The sequence below is a fragment of the Sus scrofa genome, chromosome 10 (assembly GCF_000003025.6).
Source record: "Sus scrofa isolate TJ Tabasco breed Duroc chromosome 10, Sscrofa11.1, whole genome shotgun sequence".
Classification (NCBI taxonomy): domain Eukaryota; kingdom Metazoa; phylum Chordata; class Mammalia; order Artiodactyla; family Suidae; genus Sus; species Sus scrofa.
Window position 1 is genome coordinate 36,155,649 of NC_010452.4, and position 26,818 is coordinate 36,182,466.

Genomic DNA, 26,818 nt, shown 5'->3' on the forward strand with positions numbered 1-26,818 from the left:
TTGTCCATTGCTTTTGTAGTAGCATGCTGTTTAGTCTTCATGGTTTCCCCCACCCCCAATTTTCTCTCTGTGGTTGATTTCTAGTTTCATACTATTGTAGTCAGAAAAGATGCTTGAAATAATTTCAGTCCTCTTAAATTTGTTGAGGCTTGGTTTGTGAACTAGTATTGGTTTATCCTGAAGAGCATTCAATATGTGCTTGAAAATAATGCATAATCTTATTTCTTTGGATGAAGGGTGCTATAGATATGAATTCAGTCCAACTGATCTTTTGTGTCATTTAAGACCTCTGTTGCTTTATTGATTTTCTGTCTTTATGAGCTATCCATTGATGTCAGTGGAGTGTTACTATCTACTATTAGTGCATTATTGTCAAAATCTCCCTTTATGTCAATTACTATTTGCTTTATATAACTTAGATTCTCCTGTATTGGGTATGTGTGTTAATTAGTGTGATATCTTCTTCTTGTGTTGTTCCCTTTTTCATTATATAATGCCCTTATTTGGCTTTAATTACAGGCTTTGTTTCAAAGTCTTTTTTGTCTGATATGTATATTACTACTCCTGCTTTTTGCTTTTTGCAGGAAGTATATTTTTATTTCCACCTTTCAGTCTCTGTGTGAATTTGTTCTGAAGTGACAGCATATTGAAGGGTCTTGTTTTTTTTTTTTTTTTTAATCCAATCAGCTACCTGTGTCTTTTGATTGGAGCATTTATTTAATTGGCATTTAAAGTGATTATTGATAGATGTGTACTTGTTACCATTTTGTTCCTTGTTTTCAGGTTGGGTCTGTAGTTTTTCTTTGAACATTTCTTCTTCTTACTTTTTCCCATTGTGGTTTGGTGATTTTCTCCTGTAGTTCCTTTATTTTTGTTTATTTTATCTCTTACAGGCTTTTTATTTGTGAGTTACTAGGGGTCATATATGTTGAGGTTCCCGTTTTTTTTTTTTTTTTTTTTGATGTGACTATTGCAGGTTTTTGATTTATGCTTACCATGAGATTCACATATGTCAACCCATAATCATATATGGTTGCTTTCAACTGATAACCATTTCAGTTCAAATACATTCTAAAATAGCTTTATTTTCACTCCCCTTCCCTACATTTTGTGTTTATGATTTCATATCTTACATCTTCATGCTTATTCTTTTACTGTTTATTATAGTTACAGTGACATTTACATTTTTTTAACTCTACATACAGGTTTCTTTAAGTGATCTTTGATTCTTACTATGTATTTCCCTTTCCTATTGGAATTTTCCCTTTCCTATAGATTCTTGCTTATTTTCCATTTGGTTATTACCCATCAATATCTCTTTTATGATAGGTTTAATATTGATAAATTCTTTTATTTTCTACTTGTCTTAGGGAATGTTTATCTCTTATTCTATTCTAAATAATAATCTTGCTGTGTAGCGTATTGTAGGTTGCAGATTTTTCACGTTTAGGACTTCAAATGTATCATGTCACTCCCTTTTGGCCTTCTCACTTTCTGCAGAAATAGCTGATTGTCTCAAGGGGTTTCCTTATAAATGGCTGTTTACTTTTTATTCTCTTGCTCCATTTAGAATTCCCTCTTTATTTTGCCATTTTGATTATATGTTTTGTGTGGGTCTGTTAACGTTCATCTTGTTTGGGACTCTCTGTGCTTCCTGTAATTGGATATATATTTCCTTCTTTAGGTTTGGGATATTGTCAGCCATAATTTCTTCAAATATATTTGACCCTCTTATCTCTGTTCTTCTTCTGGAAGCCCTATTATGCTTATGTTGACACATTTTATAGTATCCCAGAGATATCGTGTTTTATGTTCTTTTTTAAAATTTGTTTTTTAGTCTGCTGTTCTGGTTGGACAATTTCCATTATTCTTTCTTCCAGATTTCTTATGCACTCTTCTGTGTCATTTAGTTGGTTGTTAATTGCTTTTAGATTGCTTTTTATCTCAGAAATTGAATTATCTATTTTTTTTAATCTGGTCATTGTTATAGTTTCTAGTTCCTTATTAAAATAATCTATGTTTATATTGATACCCTTTATTAATTCACTTTGTGTGTTTATTACCTACTTTTTGAATTCATTGTCTGTAGACTAATTACTTCTGTGTCATTGTTTGTTTTGTGGGAGGGATGGTTTCTTTTACACTTTTAATGGGAATAGTTCCTCTGCTTTTTAAATTTACTTACTATCTCTCTCTATGAATTTAGATGAAACAGTTATCTATTGAGATCTTGAAAGGATTTTTTTTTAATGTGGGAGCATCCCTATGTACATTATGTGTGTCCATTATTTTTGATACATGAATTAGATGTGACATGGATGCCATCCACATCTTTCCTCAGGGTGTGCTGACCACTATCACACTAATAGGGAGTATGGTTGGTATTGGAACTACAAAAGGCTGCACAAGGTATGAAGCACAACTTGCTATCTAGGTCATGACTATCACTGCTCTGTCAGGAGGGTCTGCTTCCCAGCTGCTAGAGTGTAATTCTCATTTTTTGGGCTAAAGAAGACTCTCATCCTCTTTAAGTGTGTGTTTCTCCTCCTCCTCACACTGGGTCCTTTGCCCTAAAGGATGGGAGAAATGAAACAAGTAAGGCTTATGTCCCCAAAGAGGTCTGATGTGCTGCCTATGAAGGTTTATGTGGCTCTGCTCAGCCACAGCCCAAGACTGCATCCTTTCTCCTGTTGTATCTATCCTAGATCTAGTACCAAATTGTGACATGGAGTGGGCAGGATCAGAGTTTTCACTCAGATGGGAGTGTTTTTGTGGCATGTTGGCCATGGGAGCTCGAGTAGCTGTGCTGCTGTCATAGATCTGGGCTGGCTCTATGGGGTTGTTTGAGTTATGACCACCAAAGGCCACCACTGCACCACTAACACCACTTGGCCATTTCTGCTTTGCTAGATTGAATCATTTTACAGTATCCATCTACACTGATTTCACACCAAGCTGTAACATGGAGTGAGTGGAGGGGGACATGGCCCATTGGGGATATGAACTGTAGAATCAACATGTGAATTTTTACACATACAGCATTTTGAGACCTTTAGGAATTTAAGAAAAAAGTTGACAGCATTACATCTTCATGAATATGAAAATAGGATAGGATAACTCCTTTCTTAACTTAGAAAAATCTTCGCTATTCCATTGGTAATTAGAAGTATTTAGAAGGCTTATAAAATATTTTCAAGATTTTGCAGGTGTTTTCAGTAGAAAAATCAGTCTGAAATATATAAACTTCCATTCCTTGTAACAAAAGTTCCAATCTGATGTTATATAATTGTTCATATTTTAAATGGATTTTATAATTTTCTTTCTACTCCATTTTAAAAAATTTATATTGTTGAATAAAAATAAATATGGACCTAGATAGGGAGAGATTTTTAAAAAGTAAAGCTATTGAAGGAGTTCCCTAGTGGCCTAGCAGTTAAAGGTTCTGCTGTGACTTGAGTTTGATCCCTAGCCTGGGAACCTACGCATGCCACAGGTGCAGCCAAAAAAAAAAAAAAAAAAGCAAAACTATTGCAATGGGGGCAGTGCTCTATCAGAATATGCAAGTGTCTCAAAATCACATGGGAAAGACTTTTTTTTTTAATAGGCAGGAAGAAGTGAGCACTACTTTAGCAGAAACTTTTAAGAGGAAGTTGGATAAACAAGGCAAAATGACCAGTGGGCTTGAGAGGAAAAGGGTTCCACTGTATTTAGTCACTTAGAAGAAGCTGAAATGGGGGCACATTCTGCTTTTTAATGCTTGATCAGGGCTTGGGTGAAAGCAGGGTTCAGTGAACTGTAGTTGAGTGGAAAAACCTGACTAAGGATTAGAAAAGACAAAGCAGAGAATAAGAAATAGGCCATTGTAAACACCTGGTTGGTGTTTTAAACTCTTTCTAACTCTTCTTGAAAATCTTTCGTAACCATTCTGTACTTTTGACATACTAGCTTATTATTATTCATTCACAAAAACCTCACTAAAGCATATAAGGAAATATCCTAGGTGCAGTGGAAGGCAAAGGTAGGTAAAGTCTTGTCTAGTGCAAAAGACTTCTGTGTCTTATGAGGAGAATATATTTGAAATATCCAGAGTGGGGAAAGAGGCATAACAAGAAGTTTTATAAATGGCTCTAGAGAGCAGTCTGAGAACAAAGGGAGTGAAAATGTGGTGTTCCTTACCATTGAGATATAATTGTCTAAACTGCTTCACTTGTTTGAAACTACCATTCTATCAGGGGACATTTAGACTATAAAGTTATGAAGCAAGTAAAAACAGTTGAGTCCAAAGCCCTTTGGTAACAATTCCCAGTAAGTGGAGTATCAACAAAAAACGGGCTTTACATGTGTGATAAAAGGGTAATTTAGAGAAGATTTCTTCCCATTGCTATTTGTAAATCCTGTCTTAAATTATTTCAATTCATATGTTATAAATGATCATATTTTCATGTTTTGATTGCCTTATCTTCAGTTATCTTTCTATAACCAAATAATGGGTTAGTCTTCAAACAAACAACATTTAAAAGAGCTATAGTGAAATTGATTTTAGCATGTTTCATGAATTTGGTTTCTCATAAGTTGTGATGTTAGAAAATAACTCTCTGGTAATATTCACTGAATATTTTTCCTAATTAATTACCTACTTACTAGGTATAGAAATTCAGTGACAGGAAATAAGAAATATGCACATGTTTATGGATTGAGAAATGTATGTTTGGTGGTTTTAACAATCAGGAGAGATCACTGGAGAAGAAATGGTTTGGGAAACCTAATAGGGTGTTTCAAGTATGGATTTAGGACTCAAAAGAGTTAAAAAGGAAGTTAAATAATGGAGAAGATCAAATTTGCCAGGGAGCATAAGTCATGAAAAGCATATGAATGAAAAAGACACCAAAGCTCTAGGAAACACTCAAATGTCAGGACACTGAAGGTCTTGAAAGAAACTGGGCCAAAGTCTAAGTCAGGAGGAAAACCAGGAATAATTTTTTGATTATAATAGACGCAAAGTAGATGAGAGTATCAGTGATTTTTTTTTAAGTCATAAGATACAGCAAACACAAATAAAATAGGGGTCATTACCCTAACATTCCATAATGGCAAGATACTAAAAGTAAAAAGAATTCTGTTACCCATTTTGTGGCCAAATTATTAAATTAAAGATGATCTGAAATTTTAAAATATCTTCTCACTCACTCTTGTCAGCACTTTGATCTTATATTATGAGACTAATACAGTAATGTTTAAAGAAAATAGATCTAAAATCAGATTTTTTTTAATTGAATGTGTATTGACCTATTTTGGGTGTGTTTGACTGTCTGAATCAATCTAAAACATAAAAGTATTCTGATAGTTGATTAGATTGTTTTGTCCTGTTTCATCTGCCTTCCATAAAATCATATCTATTCAAAGATTGTCCTGGATTACATATGTCTGTGCACAGAATTGTATAAAATGTAACAAGAATAATACTTTTTCTATGATTTTATAAATCACTGATATTTTCCTTGCTGAAATAATAAAAGGCCAAACCATTCCCTCCAATTAAAATGAGATGAGAAACATGAATTTCATATTCTGTTTTATGAGTAGTAAGTTGGAGAAAAAGTTTTAAGTCCAGGTTTTCACTTCTCCACACATGATGGGCTGATCTCAATCATCAGTGTTCTTTTGATTATAATTAAAACATTTCTGGTTAACATCAGGGATGTGAGAATTAGAGTACCAGACAAAACAAGTTGTAGTTTAATAATGAGGTTTTATTAAATGCCCTCTGAGGTTTTATTTTTCAGGGTTGCTTTTCAAAAGGAGACTCACATGTTTCCTGGGTTTCCTTCTACATTCACTGCCACTGAATGAAAAGACACCCCATGTGTGTAGCACCGTCATTAAGACTTCCCGTCTAATTTCACATGTCTATAATTGAGGTTTTGGAACCATCACGTGTGAGAGGGTATTATGACAAAATCCAGCCCCAAATAGATATTGGCCAGAAATTTCGTCAACAATTTTAAAGGAAATTTATAGTGAACACAGAATACTTGTTGATTCACTGGGAGGCTTCTTCAGACACACTCTCTAGCAGGAAACTCTAGCATACAGTGGAACATGATTAAAGCTTCTTCATCTCTGGTACGATATATTATTTAAAAATGTCAAACCTATTTTGCTGTTTCTGGAACCTAAATGCTTCAGGATGAACTTTTTATACATATATGGAATCACTCCTTAATAATTTTGTAAAATTCTGTGCTATAATGCTGCCAGGAAGAAAAGAGATTGTCGTTATGCACAATGTTATTCTTCCCTTTCTACCTTCTCTTGATCATATTTTCACAGTTATATTGCTACAGAGTTTCACTTCTGTCTTGCAATTTGAAAGAAAATGAAATGCTTAATAAATAATGAAAATAATATTAGCATTTTTTTTCATCTCTAGAGATTATGTGTTCTTTTTCAATCAGTATTACAGTCTAAAATCATAATATATCGTGGGGTTATTAAGAGGAAGAGAAATCTGTTATTGTGACTTCTGTTTGACCTCAGGGTCCCCTCTGCTGATCCTACTCATTTCTTGTGAGACATTGGATCATCCCGATGTATAGGATCACCTTTCTTGCTCTAAGAACCCACCAGAAGTATCCCAAAGCCCCAACATCTTCATGAAGAGGCCATCAGCTCTGTTCATAACTACTATCTCCACTGTCTAGTTATTATAATCATTTTATAAATACTGGATTTCCCAACTCAGGTATTTAACAGTATCCCTATAATTAGTGTCTGAGTCAATCTAGAACATAAAAGTATTTTGATAGTTGAGTAGCCTGTTTAGTACCGTTGCATCTGTTTTCTGTATTTTTTGTATGTATTCAATGATTGTCCTGGTTTGAATATATCTGTTGGTGCACCGAATTGTATAAAATCATTTTTCTAAGATTTTTATAAATCACATATTTATTTATGATAAATAGAAGTCTAAGACTAGTTTAAAGTGAGCAAAAGGCACATTATCATCAGGTATTTCTGTCCGAAAAATATATTACACTTGGTTCTAAGGAATAGTCATTTCCCATAGTCCTGCAACTCAAATGGCCCTATATGTTACATGCAAAAATACACATCCATGCACATCTCCTGTATGAAGTTACACCTGGGTGTCCTTGTCACTTGGCTATGACATAGCACTTACACTGAGCAAACTGTTTCCCTAGACATCTGTTCTTAGCAGCGAAGTTCAGTTGTCAGAGTCACAGGTATGGAGACGTGGTTCCCTATAGCCTCAAAATTAAAAGTATCTGCATCCAAATGGCCTTTAGCTTCGTGTGTTATTCCACTTGAATGGACACAGACCCTACTTCAAATCGTGAGAAGTATTTTGGCAACAGTTCCACCAAGGCCAGAGAATAAAAAGTAGCAAATACAAAAATAGAACCTAAGAATATAAAACCTAACATTTTGAAATAAACAGAAGCCATTCAAGAGGTCATCTATTTCTAGTTTTGAGCATTTGTTGAAAACATAATGAGGAACAGAGAAAGTGTTCAAACTCTCTCTCACACACACACTAAAAAAAATGGAGAATAAGAGATACTGGGGCTAAATAGCAAATGACCAATAGTTAAACAAATCCAAACTAATTCCAGTATAGAAATTGGCATGATGGGAGATCCCGTCTTGGCGCAGCAGAAACCAATCCGTCTAGGAACCATGAAGTTGCGGGTTCAATCCTTGGCCTTGCTCAGTGGGTTAAGAATCTGGCGTTGCCGTGAGCTGTGGTGTAGGTTGCAGTCGTTGCTCGGATCCTGCATTGCTGTGGCTCTGGTGTAGGCCGGCAGCTACAGCTCTGATTCGACCCCTGGCCTGGGAACCTCCATATGCTGTGGGTGTGGCCCTAAAAAGACAAAAAAAAAAAAAAAAAAAAAAAAAAAAAAAGAAGCATGATGTTTATAAAAATAGTATTTTTTTTACCTTTTAGCCAATAGTGATCATGTTTAACATGCTTCTAAGAATACACACTTATAGAAAAAAATATCATTTTGATTAAAAATGTTTAGACCTTTATAGGTAATGTCTAAAATTTAGTAGCACTAATCTGAAATTTGATTCTAAAATGTCCAAATACATAGACCTTATTTAGTTAATAAAGAATTAAAAGCACATGATCACTATGTATCATGGATAATTCAAAATGAGATTAGAAATTTGACAGTTAAGAGAAACATGTATCATAAATAAAACTTTAAAAGTGAATATTGCTAAGTTAAGATAATTTACAGTTCCCACAGAAGTCATGTTGAACAACTAATATTATAATTTTATAACTAACATTATAACATTAGATACACTAGAGTAAAGAAAGCTTAATGAAAATATTCCTTATTTGAATACATTTTTAAACAGTAAAAGATTGGACTTTCTATGAATTTAACAAAATTCTCCCAGTATTAGGCATTGATTTAATATTGCTGAGGCAAGCTTATAATTATAGTGCTAATAACATAGTTGATAAATAAAGTAGTATACAAGGCAAACAAACCAAAAATCCTGGAGCATTTTTGTATGCCTTACTCAGCAATATGGTTTGAGTGTGTTACTCAGAGACGTGGTCAGAGTTACGCAAACAGCAATGATATTATTCATCTGGATTAAAGAATATAAGCTATTGTTTGTATAGTCCTGCAATCCCACTGTTATTATGAAAGATACTGAAATTTGAAACATTTTATTCCCCCAAATATTGTTCACCTTGAGAAACATTCCTTGGGCAGTTGAAACTGATTTTTATTTTAGCTGTGTATTGTAGTATTTTATACATGTCTGATAGGTCAAATTGGTTTGTAGAACTATTCAAATCTCCTATATTGTTGATGGTTTTTTTTTTTTTTTTTTTGGTCTACTTGTTGTATCAAATACTGAGATTGGGATATTAAAATCTCCAGCAAGGATTGTCAATGTTTCTGGTTTTGCCTTTGTTTTTAAATTATTTTCCTCATGATTTTGAAGCTCTATTATTTATTGTATATATACCTATTTATTTTGCTTCTGATGAACTGACCCTATTATTATACATAAAGTTCCTCACTTGATACCAGATGATTTTTCTCTCAAATTTTATTTTCTCCAGTGTTAATAAGACTGAAGCAGCTTTCTTATGCTTCCTATTTCATTAGATGTTATTCTCTATGGTTTTACTTTCAACTTTTTATATATGTCTTTATATATAAAATGTGTCCCTGTCAGCATTTTGTCGTGTTTTGCTCTTTCTGTGCAATCTGATATTCTGATTTCACATTACTAATTACGGTGGAAAAAAACACCATATTGCTCACTGTAGATTTGTTCCTTGTAGATGCATATGCCTAGGATTTACCATGATGCACTTTACTCCCGCTTACTTATAGGATTCTTACCAAGAGTGTGTGTATTCTTGAACAGGTAATTTATGTACCTGTGAGCATCACCCATGCTTTCACATGGGAAATTTTATAAAATGTTGAGGAAGGTGGATTTTTTTTTAAAAGTAAGCAAATCACAAACCCTGTAAAGAAAGAAAACTTCCAAGTCATGAGAAAAGGAATATTAATTTACCTCTTTGGAAATACTTTTATAACAGAGTTGTTGCTTGTCCTTTTGTTAATTGATACAAGGATATGCAATTGATATTTATTTTTTATTTTTAAAATTTTTTGTTATAGTTGATTTGTAATGTTCTATCAATTTCTGCTTTACAATTGATATTTAAATGAAAACTTTAGAAATCTTGCTTTTCTACTTATTTCAATTACTTTTGGTAAAGTCACATTTCTTTGCCTTTTGTTTTTTATCAAAGCACTGAGTTGTGTCCTCTTTTCCCTGTTCCTCTTTAGTCCCTGTTACTCTTTAGTATTTGAAAGTGATCGTGTTTATTTTTTGCCATTTGTCCCACCTTCTGTCATCATTAATTTAAAAACAACTTCTTTTGATCTGAGAAAATTGAAATTCTTACCAGTAATTCATAATAACATCATAGATCCTTCTGTTTTTTACCTCTTAAAACTCACATATGCCAATCTCTAATTTTATTTTTCGTGATTAATTGTACCTCATCAGTTTTCAAGAGCTGGATCCAACTGCATATGTTATATGGAATTAGGATAATTTAATTATTAGGGTAATAGTATACGATTAATTGTTACAAATAACTGCCTCGCATAATCTGTTCTCAGTTCTCAAAGGCAATCTACCTGCAGGAGGTCATTGTTTCCAAAATAAAATCAATAGGTACAGTTACAATAAAATGTGTCACATATAGTCTGCAACTGGCTTATAAAGCAACAGACAGACTGATTCACTTTCACAGTGTCTGAATCAATTTGATAATTTGCAAGTTATCTGCTAAATGATTATACATAGAAATTGAAATCCATCTTTATTATCAAATATATATATATATAAAAGAAAATTCTAAGCAAGTGGCAATATTATTATTTATATTTTCCTCTGATTTATCTTTTTAGAACAGTAAGATAATTTAGGAAATAGGTCTTGAATCATTGCCATGTGTTAGATTCATCTAGTTTTTTCTTTTTTCAAAATACACATGCCCAGGCCTTTCTTGCCCTAATGTAACAACAAAAATACACACTTTGTTATACATAGATATATACTTATAATATATAAATATATTTATATATATTGTAAATATTTATGCTCCCAATATCATAAATTCTTAGTCTCTTTATAGTAGAATCAGTTACACATTTTTCCAAAGTATTATTTATCTTAGTTTACTTTTGATTAAGAAGTAAATCACCAATGTGATTAAAACCTACCATACTTATAGCCATGGTTTCCACATTAATTTAATTTCTAGCAATTAATTTACTTTTGTTCATGACCCCTCACGTTCCTTACTATTCTGGGCTCAGAACCCCTGACCATGTTATTATCCTCGCTTATCATCTCTTAAGTCAATTCACTAAATTCTGTCAAGTTTTTTGTCAAAATATTTCCTAAATATTTCTCATTTTTGTCTTTCATATAGTCATGCGAACTTCTTCTCTGATAATCTCCGACATAGAGTATCTCCTAACCTCTTATCTCCAATTTCTTTCCATGATGATTTTTACCATACTCCCACAGAGGCACATCTTTCTAAAGCTGTATTTTCACGATGCTGTTGACTCTCTGGATGTAAAAGCTTCAGTGGCTCCCAGCTGTCCATTTATGATAGAGCATGTTTCTTATTCTTTACAACATAGGCTTGACCTAATATTCAAAGTTATTCTTGTTTGCAGTCTTACCCTCATAGTGCAGCTATTTTAATCTTTCTACTTAGTACTTTTAAATTTTCTTTGTTGAGTATTCCCTCTAGATCTCTGTTCATTTTTCTCTCTTTCATGCTCCCATATTTCCTTGATTTCCCTTTTCACTCACAATTGATGGTTACTGTGAAAAATTCGCAGTGGCACAAATTAAGAGCTGTGATGTCTTCCTTGAAAAGCATAGTTGATGAAGAACTTATATGTCTTTATTTTACTGTTTTTGAATTAAATAAAACTCTTAGCTTCCACCATAACAGGCTGACTGGGAATTTAATTACAATGCTAAAGAGGGGGTGGAGGAGTGCCTAAGGTTCCCTCTCCATAGTGTCTCACAAAATGCTGAGTCTATATTGCATCCCCTCAAAATGAGAAAGGTGATTCTGTGGTCATCCCTTCATAGTATCCTCTGATATCTTCTTGACTGAATACACAAAGACCTTCAAGTCTCAAATATTCCTCTTGAGTGCCATTCCCAGAGAGTGAAGACGGCAAAGGAGACTAGAATGCCACTTGCAGGGCTGAGAACCCATCATAGTCCAATATTCCACCCTCAAAATTCTAGCCATCTTGGCCTCCACAAATTCTGACCTTTAGTTTTTCAATTCAGTGAGATCCTTGGCTTAACGTTGGATTTCCTCACCATCTACTCTAGTCTGAAGATTGTCTTCAACTACTAAGCCTATGTAATTATATGATTCAGCCCACCCCAATTGTATTTTTTTAATTGTGATTATTACTAAAATTCTGAGATCACAGCCCTTTTGATGTCTCTTTTGTAATGTCTAAGAAGCATTGTTTCACGTATATATTTAATATATTAGTTAGGAATGCTTTTACTAGAATATTGTAAACTGTCTACCAATGCCTTATCTAAATAAAGCAGAACCAGGCAGATCTATTCTCTATGGGTTTTTCTCTCATTTCAAAGAAGAAAATCTCACCAGAAATTATCTGTCTTATAAAACTTCCTGTTTTAAAGTCAAGAAATATTTTGTTATAAGACATCCTGAAATGTCTTTGTCAAATCTGGGACATGTGCCCATTCTCTGAGTTTGGGAGGAGGGTCCTAGAAATATACCTTTCTTGAGCTTGAGCAAATAAAATAAACACAGGTCATATTAGCTGAGATAAAAGGATAAAATGACAACCACGGCATTTAATGATTAAACTACTTTGTCTAGAATTCTTCTTTATAGGGTAATTGTGTGAAAGTAAAAAGTATCTTCACATTGAATCTTCTTTCACAAGCTAAAAAAAATTTCATTTTTCAAAAATATATAAATAAATGACAGTTAATTGTACTCTTAAAATGCAATCATAAAAATCTTATTAAGCCCAAAGGGATAAAGCTGATTCTATGTGTAAGATGAAAATATATGCAATTAGTTGCTATATATTACCTACAAAAAAATAAGAGAGCTGTTCTTTGATTTCTAAGGTAGTATATATAATACTTCTAGTTTGTTGGTAACTACTTCAGAATTCTCAAGTCTTTACTTAAATTTTTGAGTCTTCTATGTAATTACTTTAGATACAATTCTTCATAAAAACTATCTACTATACAATAAAAAAATGAATGACTAGTTTTGATCCTCTGGTTTTTGACATATCTTTAACTTAATAACACTTAGAAAATAAAAATGTTTACTACGGTCATAATTTACATGGGTCTACAGCTGTGTGTTAAGGTGAATACAAATGCTGTAAAAAAAGCAAAAAGATATTAGAAATAAGATTTACTGACTTCAAGCAGACTAGTCATGGCTTTCTCCTATTTGACTTCAAACCTAGACATACTAAAAAATACATATATGGTAAACTAGGTGCAACATGTTGTTTTGTAAATCTAATATATGAATATACATATTCTTTAATGTGATCACAGAAATAAAAAAATAGAAAAAGTGTTTTTGGGGATTGTTTTTCAAACTGGTTTTATGTGATGTCTGCTGATTCAAACAGACGATAATGTTTTATTTCATATCCTAAGAATAGTAAATAATAGAGTAATATATGCCAACAAATGATTTTTGTGAATGAAATTATTTAAATTAGGGAATACAAGGAATATAAGATTCAACATGAAAGCAAAAACAGACAGAATTTATGACTAGCTTTTCTGTATATAAGAATAAATTGATCTGCTCAAACTGTACAGAATATTTTTCATATAAATGATATCAATGTGAATAAGTAATGGTTTTCTAGATAACTTATGCTCTGTATTGCAAATAGCCTGTATTTATTGTGATTATGTATCAAGAGAAATGAAACAGTACATGCACTGTTGGTAAATGTATGCAATTTATTAGTTTGGGCATGAATTCAATTTATTTGTCATATTGACTCAACAGAATATCCTTGGTTTATGCAAAGACTTTATTAGTCTGGAGGAGAAGGAGAGTAGCTATGTTCTTCTGAATTTAAGTGTATAATTAAAAACCTTCTTCTATTCTGATCATTTTTAAGCAACAATGAAATATAAAACTTTTTTTCTATAGCACATTTCTCTTACCATGAAAAATAGAAATAAACTAATATAAAATAATCAGGATTTATTTTGTGAAGGATGGTAGCAGACTCATATATGTAACATGTAACATATACTAATTGATAAAGATTACTTTCAAAATATAGTGATTCTTTTTCCTCTTTACTTTCTTCTAGAATATGTAGCTTTAATCACTAATATTTTTAAGTCATTTTAAAATGTAATTCCTTGTAAAAAGGGGCCATATCAAGAGGACCTCAAAAGAATTTAAATCCCATTCCTAGTCAATTAAAAGAATACTTTGAAGGGTTTTAAATCTTTTATACTGAGTAGATTACAAATGAAGCAGATCGTAAATCATTTAAATTACCAGTATGAACATTATCTTTTAATTAATGTTCTAGAAATTAGTTTATAAAGAATATTTTGTGAAAAAATAATCTCAAATTCTATCAGTAGAGTGTTGGAGGATTGGAATATGAGGAATAATATATTCAATATAATTAAAAATAAGCTTTTAATTCAATTATGGATATTAATTGTAGATAACAAAACTCCATCTGTATTTCACATATTATTAAAGATTTTTCTTCTGGTTTGGCTGAGTAGCGCCTATCAAAACAACCTTTCTGAAGATAACAGCTGAAAATTGGGTGCAGGGGAACTCCATGAAGGCACTAGAGAATAATAAAAGAAAAAACAAAGCAAAACAGAAGCTAGAAGAGAGTTAACTGTTGAAAAAAGAGAATGGCACAGGGTATTTTCTCATTTCTTTATGACTGTTATCCTGAGATCAGGCCCAAGTCTGCATCATTCAAGACACTTAAAACTCTAATGAGCAGACCAGAGTCATGATGGTTTGAAGAGCCAGGGGAGAGAGTTTAGAGCAACTATAGCTATAGGGGGAAAAAAAAGAGAAATCTCAGAAAGGGGAAATTCCAGATTTGAGAAGGCCAGGGAGTGAGAGCAAGTCCTGTGTGCAGTAACTACTCAGATGTCTGGTGGGGCCCTGCACCATGCATGGGTGAAATGAACATCAAACGGCCCAGAAAGAAGAACTCAACTGAAACTGAAATTGCCACTTATTATTGAAAAGATGAGTTTCATAGTTTGCATTTAGTCTGCTTAAAAAAAATGAATATTCTGGAGTTCCCATCCTGATGCAATGGTTAATGAATCCCACTAGAAACCATGAGTTTGCGGGTTCGATCCCTGGCCTTGCTCAGGGATCCTTACTTAAGGATCTGGCTTTGCCATGAGCTGTGGTGTAGGTTGAAGACACAGCTCGGATCCCGTGTTGCTGTGGCTCTGGCGTAGGCCTGTCGCTACAGCTCCAATTTGACCCCTAGCCTGGGAACCTCCATATGCCACAGAAGAGGCCCTAGAAAAGGCAAAAAGACAAAAAAAAAAAAAAAAAAAAAAAAAAAGAATATTCTTGTGAGTTCCCTCATGTCTCAGAATGTGAAGGATCTGGCCATGTTACTGCTGTGGCTCTCGTTACCGCTGTGGCACAGGTTTAGTCCTTAGTCTGGGAAATTCTGTGTGCCATGGTCACAGCCAAAAAAAAAAAAAAAAGTTGAAAAATATTATTGAGAAGGCCATGACAAAATCCAGGTTTTCTGCAAGATATTATTCACAATATCCAAGGTGCTATAAGAGCTACTCATACAGGAAAAATAAAAAATAAAATAAAATAACAGGGAAGCATGTCCCATTCTCAAGGGAAAAGACTGACCCTTCAATAACCTAGATGTTAGAATAAATTGGCAAGGGTTTTTACGCAACTATTATAACTGTGCTCAGTTATCACTAATGGGAAATATGCTTATAACATGAGAAAATATCAACATAGCAATAAAAAACTATTAAAAATAGAAATCCTAGAACTGAAAAATAGAGTACATGAAATAACAGCCAAGTCAGAAAATGTATACATCCCAGATAAATTACAGCACAGAAAGTTTGTTGTTCCTTCTAACAATATAAAGGCAGATTGGAGTTCCTGTTGTGGCACAGTGGAAATGAATCCAGCTCGTAACCATGAGGTTGTGGGTTTGATCCTGGCCTTGCTCAGTGAGTTAAGGATCCGACGTTGCCATGGGCTATGGTGTGGGTTGCAGATGTGGCTTATATCTGGTGTGCTATGGCTGTGGTGTAGGCCGATGGCTATAGCTCTAATTCAAACCCTAGCCTGGGAAGCTCCATATGCCGAGAGTGTGGCCCTAAAAAGCAAAATAAAACAAAATGAAAGAAATGGCAGTTCATACTACCCCAGCTAAAGTTTATTAACCTAAGCTTATTCTTTTTTTTTTTTTTTTTTTTTTTTTGGTCTTTTTAGGGCCATACCTGAGGCATATGGAGGTTCCCAGGCTAGGGGTTGAATCCGAGTCGCAGCTGCTGGCTTACACCACAGTCACAGCAACACAGGATTCGAGCCACATCTGCGGCCTACACCACAGCTCATGGCAATGCTGGATCCTTAACCCACGAGCAAGGTCAGGGATCAAACCCATGTCCTACTCAGGTTCGTTAACCACTGAGCCATGACAGGAGCTCCAATGAGCTTATTCTAAATCTGCTTTATGGAAATAATGTCGCTGGCATAAAAAATGAGAATAGAGATGTCCCCAGACTCCTTCACCATTTAAGACAATGAGGAGAAACCAAGTCTCATGTTTCTGCTTTCCAAATCTCTGTTCAAGTTTGTGCCATGTGGTACAATTTATTAAGCCATCTTTGCTGCAGCAGAAAAATAAATCTGGGTAGATTTCCTCACCAAACAGTTCTCTATCTTGGCATATGTAGAAAACCGATAGCTGCTTCTGCTCCAGGCCATGGCTTGGCTCAGCGTGTTTTCTCATTTTATGACCTAGCCTAAATAAAAATTTTAAAATATTTTAAAATTTCAAGTAAAATAAAACATAAGACTGCATGACTGAGGGAGGACATAGCAGATACTTGAACTGAAGGAGAAGAGCAAGGTAAAAACTGGTACTAATGACAGCAAAATGTGTCAGAGAAATTCCATGACTCAAAGAGAAAATCGTACCACAAATACATATCCAAAGATCATAGTATCAATGCCAATGTGAATATAGAAAATTTATGGTTAATCTCTAGGTCAGAATGTTCAATGTAATTGTGCATTGACATGGGCTGCCAGTTATCATAACTGCTTATTATGAGTTTCACATTTATTATGAGGATGAGATTGAGATTTTGTAAAACTGAAGAAATTGCTGTATTGTTATTTCTTTGTACTAGATTTAATGAAAACTTGTCTCACAAGATAAATGGAACATTCTAAAGTTCACCTAGGCAAACTTGCCTTTATCTTCAAAATTTCTCCAACAACCACAAAATAAAAGCTAGGGCTGTGATGGATAATGTGCTACTTGCAAAGGTCACACAGACCTCCCAGATCAGGATTTTATAAGCCTTGGCTGTGTATCATAAAAGAGGTGTCTCTATTTTAACACATGCCCTGGATCACAAGCTAATGCAGGGCTTCTTCACATGAAAGTAGAGAAGCAGTCTATGTAGTTCTAGGACTTTTTTTCCTTCACATTTAAAGCCTGTTACCCTAGGGTTTTAAATAAGCCCTTCTCACAAATTTGAAACACACACACCACAAAAACTCCTTTCTCTCTACCAACTGATCAACTTGGGAAATTACTGCCTCTGTCACTTGCTTTTAACTTTCTGTATACTTCTTTAATTATTTTTACAGTTCTTTCCACAAAAGTAGTATAGAAGCTACTCAAGAGAATTAGACTTTTTGTGATTTTTATACCCCATTAGCTATAAGCAATCATTATTTTATGTTCAAAGCAGATTAATAATGTAATATATATTAATTGTATAGTAATATAATTATAATACAAATAAATACATTTAAATAATGTATAAATATATTATATAATTATATATAACATGTTATGTATTAATATACATGAAATATTAGCCCCAAATAAAATCTTATTACTTGTGGCAATATGAATGAACCAGGAGGGTATTATGCCAAGTGAAATAAGTTAGACAGAAATACAACTACCATATGGTTTCACTTATTTGTGAAATCTACAAAACACACTGGATAAGCAAAACAAAACAGAAACACTCATATTTACAGAGTGGGCAGATGGATAAAATGAGTGAAGGGACCAAAACATAAAAACAAAGGTCATAAATTGGATTAGGATTATGTTTTCAATGAAGAACTCAAAAAAGATCTTAGTTCTTACTAGTAAGATGAGAATTGGATGATATACTCTTATGATTTTAAGTTAGAGGTGTACAGATAGAGAAAAGGTGATAGGCTGGCTTGGGAGAAGATGCCATAGTCTGCTAGTTAAATGTTATCAACTTTGATGTCCTTGTATAATCAGTATGTTTTGTTTTACCAAGAATCATGTGGAGGGTTTAGAATTATGAGTCCCAAATTCTTTGGCATTTCTCCCACCAGGAAGTGTGCTCTCTGCTCATCTCCTTGATACTGTTTGGGCTTGTGACTACTTGGAACAATAGTGCACTCCTTGGCAGAAGTTCTACCTCTGACGTAAAAGGCCAGGGAGCTTCTGTCTTGTTCTGTTAAGGTACTTGTTCTAGGGGAACACAGCTGATATTTAAAAGATATTACTCTGAAATAGGAACTTTGAAAAAGCCAAGTATTGGCCCTCTTGGCAATATTACCAGGTGATCACCCTCAATTCACTAATAAGTTGAGAGTGTCATTTTGGTCATTGCTTCTAGACTAACCTTCAGATAAATGTAGTTCTAGTCAACATTTGAATGCAACCACAGGAGAGATAGATCCCAAGTGATCTGGGACCTCTGTGAAGTCCTCACCCCCAAAATTGTGACCCTGATAATTGCTATTTTTATACCTCTGCATTGAGGGTTTTTTTTTTTTTTTTTTTTTTTTTGTCTTTTTGCCATTTCTAGGGCTGCTCCCGTGGCATATGGAGGTTCCCAGGCTAGGGGTCTAATCGGAGCTGTAGCCGCCAGCCTACGCCAGAGCCACAGCAATGTGGGATCCTAGTCGTGTCTGCAACCTAGACCACAGCTCACGGCAACGCTGGATCCTTAACCCACTGAGCAAGGCCAGGGATCAAACCCTCAACCTCATGGTTCCTAGTTGGATTCATTAACCACTGAGCTGCAATGGGAACTCCAAAGGGTCATTTTTTATGCAGCACAAAACACTGAGAACTTTCCACCAGGCTTTGGATATGACATGTGTTTCCGTTTTGATTATGTATCACTTTAATTTATGTATGAGGAAAGTGGGACAAAAAGAGATTAAGTTACTTATGCAAAGTCTTACAGTTGGTCTAGTACAGGAGCAAATGGGTGATGCATGTAAAGTACTTAGCATAGTGTTTGATACATAGTAGTTACAAAGTTAAAATTAGGCCATTACTATGTCTGTCATTTTGGTGATGATGATGATACAAGATGATGGTGATTTAAATTTGAAGCATTGACAATAGGAAAGAAGTGCTAATTGTATATCAGACTGCAATTTAGAGTGCTTTGTGGAAAGATGTTGAAAAACTTGGTACCTCCCTTAAATTACTGAAATAACCAGAGAATGCTCCTTTGCTATTTGTAGTACTTTATAAAAAAATCTGGAAATACCTTGCCCCTCCCTTGAAGTACTGAAATAAGCAGATGAGAGACAGTCAGATCATGAGTTCTGTTCTGGGCTTGGCCTTTAACTTGGGCAAGTACCAGAATGTAGTTTGTTTGGGGTTTCTTCATTTAGCCAATGCCATATCTCTTTAGCTTAATATCTTTTAATTTCTAAGATTGTTTTGAATACAGATATTTCCGGTATAAAGAGAACATTAAGCCATCTCTTGCCCATGGCTGGTGAAATTTCAGGAAATGTAGGAGCTTGGGGAACCTAGGGAAGGGAAAATATGGAGAAGAAAAATTGAAAATGGAAAAGAAGTGAAGTGGTGGAAAGATAATCCACAAGAAACAATTTAGTTTCAGCTGCTTCCCAATGCTCTGATGCCTCTGGGAGCCCAGGTATAAGAAAAAATTGCTCCAGTGTAGGAGACCATGTTAGTGTACCCTATAGATGAAAGTTTTAATGAAACTGTGATTACATAGGTCACACATCGACAAACTCAGCCTTGCCTGGAAGTAAGTACAAGATTGTGCCATCTAATCCTCTCACTTTACTGACGATGGAATTGAGATCCAAAGTGCACTGGTTTACTAATGGTGACTCTGATAGCAAGGCTCACAGAAAGATCTAGAACCTAGAAATAGAGGGGCTTTATAATTTCAAGTTATGAAATTGTGAGCCAGTGGATCATAAAGAGGTGACTTGGGAGGAAGGCCCAGAAAACTATAAACATATCCCACTAGGCATCATAAATAAAAAGGGAACGTAAGTTAGGCAAAAGGCAGTGAGCCAGCTCTGCAAACATATCTTCTTGATGAATGTCCCATTACACGCATATCCAAATGCATTTACACCTCTGTGACATGTTTTTATCGAAGAGGGGTCAGAACTTTTTTTTCTCAAAGGGGCTAGATAGTAAATATTTTCAGCTTTGTGGGCTGTGTGGTCTCTATTGCAGCTATTCAACTCAGCTGTTGTTGCATGAAAGCAGCAATAAACAATTTGTAAGTGAATGGGAGTGGCTGTGTTCCAATAAAACTTTACTTACCAAAATAGGCCGCAGGGCAGATTTGGTCCATAGGCAGTAGTTTGCCAGTATAGATAGATTTTCTAAGACGTATGTAAAATAAATACCTGATATAACTCATAAACTCATCATAAGCTTGTAATCCTCTAGCAGAAGTACAGGCATGGCCCATTTTATGGTTCTCTGCTTTATTGTACTTAGCAGATATTGTGTTTTTTAATAAATTGAAGGTTTGTGACTATCCTGCCTTGAGCAATTCTATCAAAGCCATTTTTCCAAGAGAACTTGCTCACTTTCTCACATTTGGGTAATTCTCACAATATGTCAAACTTTCTCATTATTATTATATTTGTTACGGTGGTGAATGATCAGTGACTTTTGATGTTATTACTTTAATTATTTAGGGAGCCACAAACTTCTCTTATATAAGATGACAAAATTATCAATAAATATTATGTATGTTCTGACTGTTCTTCCAACCTCTTTTCTCTTCCTCTCCTTGGGCTTGTCTATTTCCTCATACAAAACAACATTGAAACTAGGCCAATTAACAACTCTACAATGACTCTGTATTAAAGTGAAAGGAAGAGTCACATGTCTCTTACTTTAAATCAAAAACTAGAAAAGATAAAGCTTAGTGAGAAAGGCATGTCAAAAGTCAAAAAATTATGAAAGCTAGACCACTTGTTCCAAACAGCCAAATTGTGAATTCAAAGGAAAAGTTCTTGCAAGATATTAAAAGTGCTTCTTCAATGAAGACATGAATGATAAGAAAGTGAAACAGCCTTACTGGCGATATGGAGAAAATTTTAGTGGTCTGGATAGAAGATCAAACCAGCCATAACCTCCTCTTAAATCAAAGCCTAATCCAAAGCCAGGCCCTAACTCCCTTCAATTCCATGAAAGCTGAGAGGAAAGAGGAAGGTGCAAGAGAGAAGTTGGAAGCTAGCAGAGATTGGTTCATTAGGTTTAGGAAAAGAAGTTGTCTCCATAATGTGACAGTACAAGGTGAAATAGCAAGTGCAGATGAAGAGGCTGCATCAGGTTATCCAGAAGATCCAGCTCAGATAATCCATGAAGGCAGCTACACTAAACAACAGATTTACAACACAGGCAAAACAGGAAGAAGATGCGATCTAGGACTTCCATAGCTAGAGAGGAGAAGTCCATGCTCGGCTTCAAATCTTCAAAGGTACAGGCTGGTTCTCTTAATAGGGACTAATGCAGCTGGTGGTTTTAGGTTGAAGCCAGTCCTGATTTACCATCCCCCAAATCCTAGGACCCCTAAAAATTATGCTAAATCATGGAGTTCCTGTTGTGGCACAGCAGAAATGAATCGACTAGGAACCATAAGGTTGTGTGTTTGATCCCTGGCCTCACACAGGAGGTTAAGGATCCAGCGTTGCCCTGAGCTGCAGTGTAGGTTGCAGATATGGCTCAGATCTGGCATTTCTGTGGTTCTGGTGTAGGCTGGCAGCTGTAGCTCAGATTGGACCCCTGGCCTAGGAACCTCCATATGCTGTGGGTGTGGCCCTGAAAAGACAAAAGACCAAAAAAATAATAATAATAATTGCTAAACCTTTTTGGCCTGTGCTCCACAAGTGGAACAATAAAACTTGTATGACAGCACATCTGTTTATAACATGATTTACTGAATATTTTAAGCAAACCGTTGAGGCCTACTGCTCAGAAAAACAGATTCCTTTCAAGCTATTACTGCTCGTTGTCATTGCATCTGGTCACTAAAGAGTTCTGATGTACAAGGAGATTAATGTTTTCATGTTTGCTAACACAACATCCATTCTGCAGCCCATGGATTATGCAGTGATTTTGACTTTCAAGTCTAATTATTTAAGAAACACATTTTGTAGTGCTCTAACTGCCATAGATAATGTGGGATTCCTCTGATGGATCTGGACACAGTCAATTTAAACCTTCTCAAAAGGATTGACCACTCCAGCTGCCATTAACAACACTTGTGCTTCATAAGAAGAGGTAAAAAATACCAGCATTCACAGGCAATTGGAAGAAGTTGATCCCAACCCTCACAGAGGACTTCGAGAGGTTCATAACTTAAGTGGAGGAATAACCGTAGATGTGGTAGAAATAGCGAGAGAACTAGAATTAGAAGTGGAGCCTGAAGATGTGACTGAGTTGTCCCAATCTCCCAATAAAACTTTAATGGATGAGGAGTTGCTGTTTATGAATGATCAAAGAAAGTGGTTTATTGAGAGAGAATCTACTCCTGGTGAAGATGTTCTGAAGATTGTTGAAATGATAAGATTTAGAATATTATGTAAACTTGATTGTTAAAGCAGCAGCAGAGTTAAGAGGATTGGCCTCAATTTCAAAAGAAATTCTACTAGAGGTAAAATGCAATTGAACAACAGTTCACATTACAGTGAAACACTTCATGAAAAGAAAAGTCAAATCAATGAGGCAAACTTCATTGTTGCCCATTTAAAAAAAATGACCATAGCTATCCCAACCATCAGCAACCACCGTCATGATCAGTCAGCAGCCATCAACATCAAGGCAAAACCCTCTACCAACAAAAAGGTTGACACTATGAAGGCTCGGATGATGATTAGCATTGGTCAGCAACAAAGTATTTTTTAATTAGGGTATGTACATTTTTTATCAGACATAATGCACGCTTAATAGACAAAAGAATAGTGGAAAAAATACCTTACATATGCACTGGGAAACCAAAAATTTTGTGTGAATTTGTGATACTCTATTTCTGTGTGTCTTTTTTTTTTTTTTTTTTTTTTTTTAATCTGAGCATTGAGACTGTCTTTCTACCCCTAGCCTTAGGGCCCACCCTCATTGCTTTGACCCTTGGACAAATGCAGCATGGACAGGGGCCAGACTAGACATCTCAGCTGCAGATTGCTAAGAGATGTAACCATTCCCTCCAACTTAAAAACAAACAAACAAGCAAACAATAACAACAAAAATCAGTACAGATGCCAAGCTCGCTAGGTAGGGTTTTTAAAACCTTAAGTGATGGGTCTATAAGAAGTCACAGCAATCCCAGTTGTGATTGTCCTTGCCAAACTTTGACATTTGAAGCAAATTTTAGATGGGGCAAATTCCACACTAAAACCAGGCTGGATTTGGGGGAATTTTCTCCTGATAGGGATCAGCAGTGTGCTTCCTTGGTTTAACACAGATGAAACCTGCATGTGTATGCATCTCTCCATATATATGGTCCCTAATGGGTATTGAAACATGGAATCATGATTTGTGAATGACAAAAGGAATGAACGGATGAAAGAAGATTAAAAGTTGACCTTCTCTTCCTATCCTCTGTTCTATACCATGACTCTGGGAAAGTTCCTTCTAAGGTTTATGTTTTTTTTCTGTTTGTCCAGGTAGTTTCAAAGGTATCTCAAAGCAATGAAAGGGACCCTCTTTTTCTTTCTAAAATCTATTTCTCAGGCTCTGCTTCCTGTCTTGGCAAATGACAACAGCATCCATGCAGTCATTCAAAAGAGACATTTAGATTGCTTTACTTTTCCAATTCATTCAATAATTAAGTCCCTTGATTCTTGCTTTTTGGCATGTTTGGTATTCATACTCTTCACCATATGCACCTACAGTGGCATATGAAAGTTCCCAAGATAGAGGTCGAATCAGAATTACAGCTGCTGGCCTACACCACAGCCACAGCAATGCTGGACCCCAGCTGCATCTGCGACCTACACCACGGCTCACAGCAATGCTAGATCCCCAACCCAAAGACAAGGCCAGGGATTGAACCTGCATCCTCATGGATATTGGTCGGGTTCATTACCACTGCACCACAACAGGAACTCCTGTGATACCCGCTTTATTGTTGTAATCTGGAACTGAAACCACTATATCACTGATATAAGTCTATAATCTTGTAGAAGTATGACCCACTTAGTTTATTACTTACTCATTTATACCCATGCAGATAGATACATGCACATATATTTTATTTAATAGCTCTCACGTTACACATGAAAAATATTTTTTAAATGGGGTAATCCGTTGTTTCAATGTGTTTAAAATCTAATATATGTGCTTGAATAAACAAACAGAGAAATAATACAAAGCCCTGTATCATAATGGAAGAGAGTGCCTACCTGCCTTCAAGTGAAAGACTGGGTAAGACTTAGTAGAAGAGATGAAATGAAGTAGAAGTTGATGCTTAGGTAGGAATTTTTCAAATGACTTAAGGATGATGGTAATTTTCAGGAATGGATATCACAGTCTACAAAGGTACATGGCCAATGAGGGAAACTTTGAGATTATAAATCATGTAATTCTTAAGGCTAATTGGTCAAACCAAGTTGAGGCATCTTCCTTGACTCTACAGTTTCAGTATCATCTCCTTTCAGTTTTTGCCAAAATTTAGTCTCATCCTGATTCCCCCTGATATTCACCTATTCAGCATTTCATAATTAAGTGGAATCTAGTGTGGTAAGAAATCTCCTTTTTTTAATAATAATAGAAACTTGTAAATACTCTTGGCTTAAGCCTTTGGATAAGATAAAAGTAATTGATTTGCTGTCAGAGTCAGGAAACTCTTCTGCATCTACCTTACCTGCTTAGGATATACATAAACATAAGTACACACAGCACTCTTCCCACCTTATCCCAGCAATATTCATTGTACTGTAGTTTCTCTTACTCCTTGTGTTTCAGCTTATGTAGTTTCTAAGGAAGGAAAAATTGGTTTCCTAGCATCTGTTATAGCTGATTGGTAGCAGCCATGTGGTTTATTGTCTTAAAAGTCTTCTAAAATTTCTCTAGGCTCAGAGATAAAGAATGATTTATTTAAAATGTTCACAAAAGGTATAGGAAGGGAGAAGTGATAGCAAAAGTGTCAAATGTTTGCAAGCTTCAGTTTACCTGCAACCTGGCTCTTCATTGACTTTATTTTCCCTTTTCTATTTTTACCCTCTCTTTGATGTCAACCAGTCAACCAGATCCAAGTTTCTGTGTTTTCATGTGGTGGATTACTTTGGGTGCTAATAACAAGAAAATAGTTGCTAATACCATTACACAGTTCAACAAATTCAAACATAGAGTTCTAGCATATTTATGTTCATGTTAGTCATTGGTTTATATCCTAATGTATGTAAAATCATACTAAGTAAATACACTTTTTTTTTCTGTCTTTTTGCCTTTTCTAGGGCCGCTCCCATGGCATATGGAGGTTCTCAGGCTAGGGGTCTAATCGGAGCTGTAGCTGCTGGCCTACACCAGAGCCACAGCAATGCCAGATCTGAACCACGTCTGTGACCTAAACCACAGCTCACGGCAACACCAGACCCTTAACCCACTGAGCAAGGCCAGGGATCGTATCTGCAACCTCATGGTTCCTAGTCAGATTCATTAACCACTGTGCCACGATGGGAACTCCTCCCTAAGTAAATACCCTTATATGGGTTAGTCTTCATCAAATCTCTAGCAAATTACTTTTTGAATATTGTTTTAAAAGAAAGTTCCAAATCAGGGAGGAAAAAAAAAAAAAAAAAAAAAAAACCAGCCTGACATTTGGAATCAACATCCTGGCACCTGACATAGAAACTCAGGTAGATAGCCAATCTCTCACAAGCCGTCAGTGAAGATAACCTGTACCACCTAGAATGTCTAAAGAAGAAGGTTGAAGAGAAGCACTGGTGGTTCATCTCCTGTAGTTGGGGACTCTATCTTAGGTTAAATTTTTATTTTCCCTGTTTATTGGACATTCGAATGTCCCCAGTAGTTAATTTTGAATTTATTTGGCTGCCCCAAGAATTACAGTGCAGAATGAAGCAAGGTCAGTGAATTCATCTACGGAAATCATGTTTAATCTTATTTCAGCTGCTAAAAGTGGAAAATGAGGATCTCTGAGAATTTACCCCATTGTCTTAGATCATTCAATAGAGAATATTTTAGCTTTCAATAAAGAGCTCATTTTAAGAGTGGGCATCCAAGAGAAATTATCTTACAGATAAAAATAGGTAGAGCAAAAACATTTGCAACAATTTGTTTCTTGTGAAACAAACTGAAAATTTTTTCAGGTTTTACTGCATTTGATGTTAAAGTATCTCCAGGGCAATAAGGATGTGTTGTCATAGATCATCAATATACTAACAAATAAATAAATTAAAGCATGCGTTGTTTTTCTTTTTTTCTTTTTTTTTTTGCTGTTTCTTGCGCCGCTCCTATGGCACATGAAGGTTCCCAGGCTAGGGGTTAAATTTGAGCTGTAGCCTCCGACCTATGCCAGAGCCACAGCAACGTGGGATCCAAGCCACGTCTGCAACCTACACCACAGCTCACGGCAACACCGGATCATTAACCCACTGAACAAGGGCAGGGACCAAACCCGCAACCTCATGGTTCCT

General features: G+C 35.3%; 1 pseudogene; it reads left to right on the forward strand.

Moving 5' to 3' along the window:
- Positions 2,315-23,041, forward strand: LOC100737365 (annotated as a pseudogene).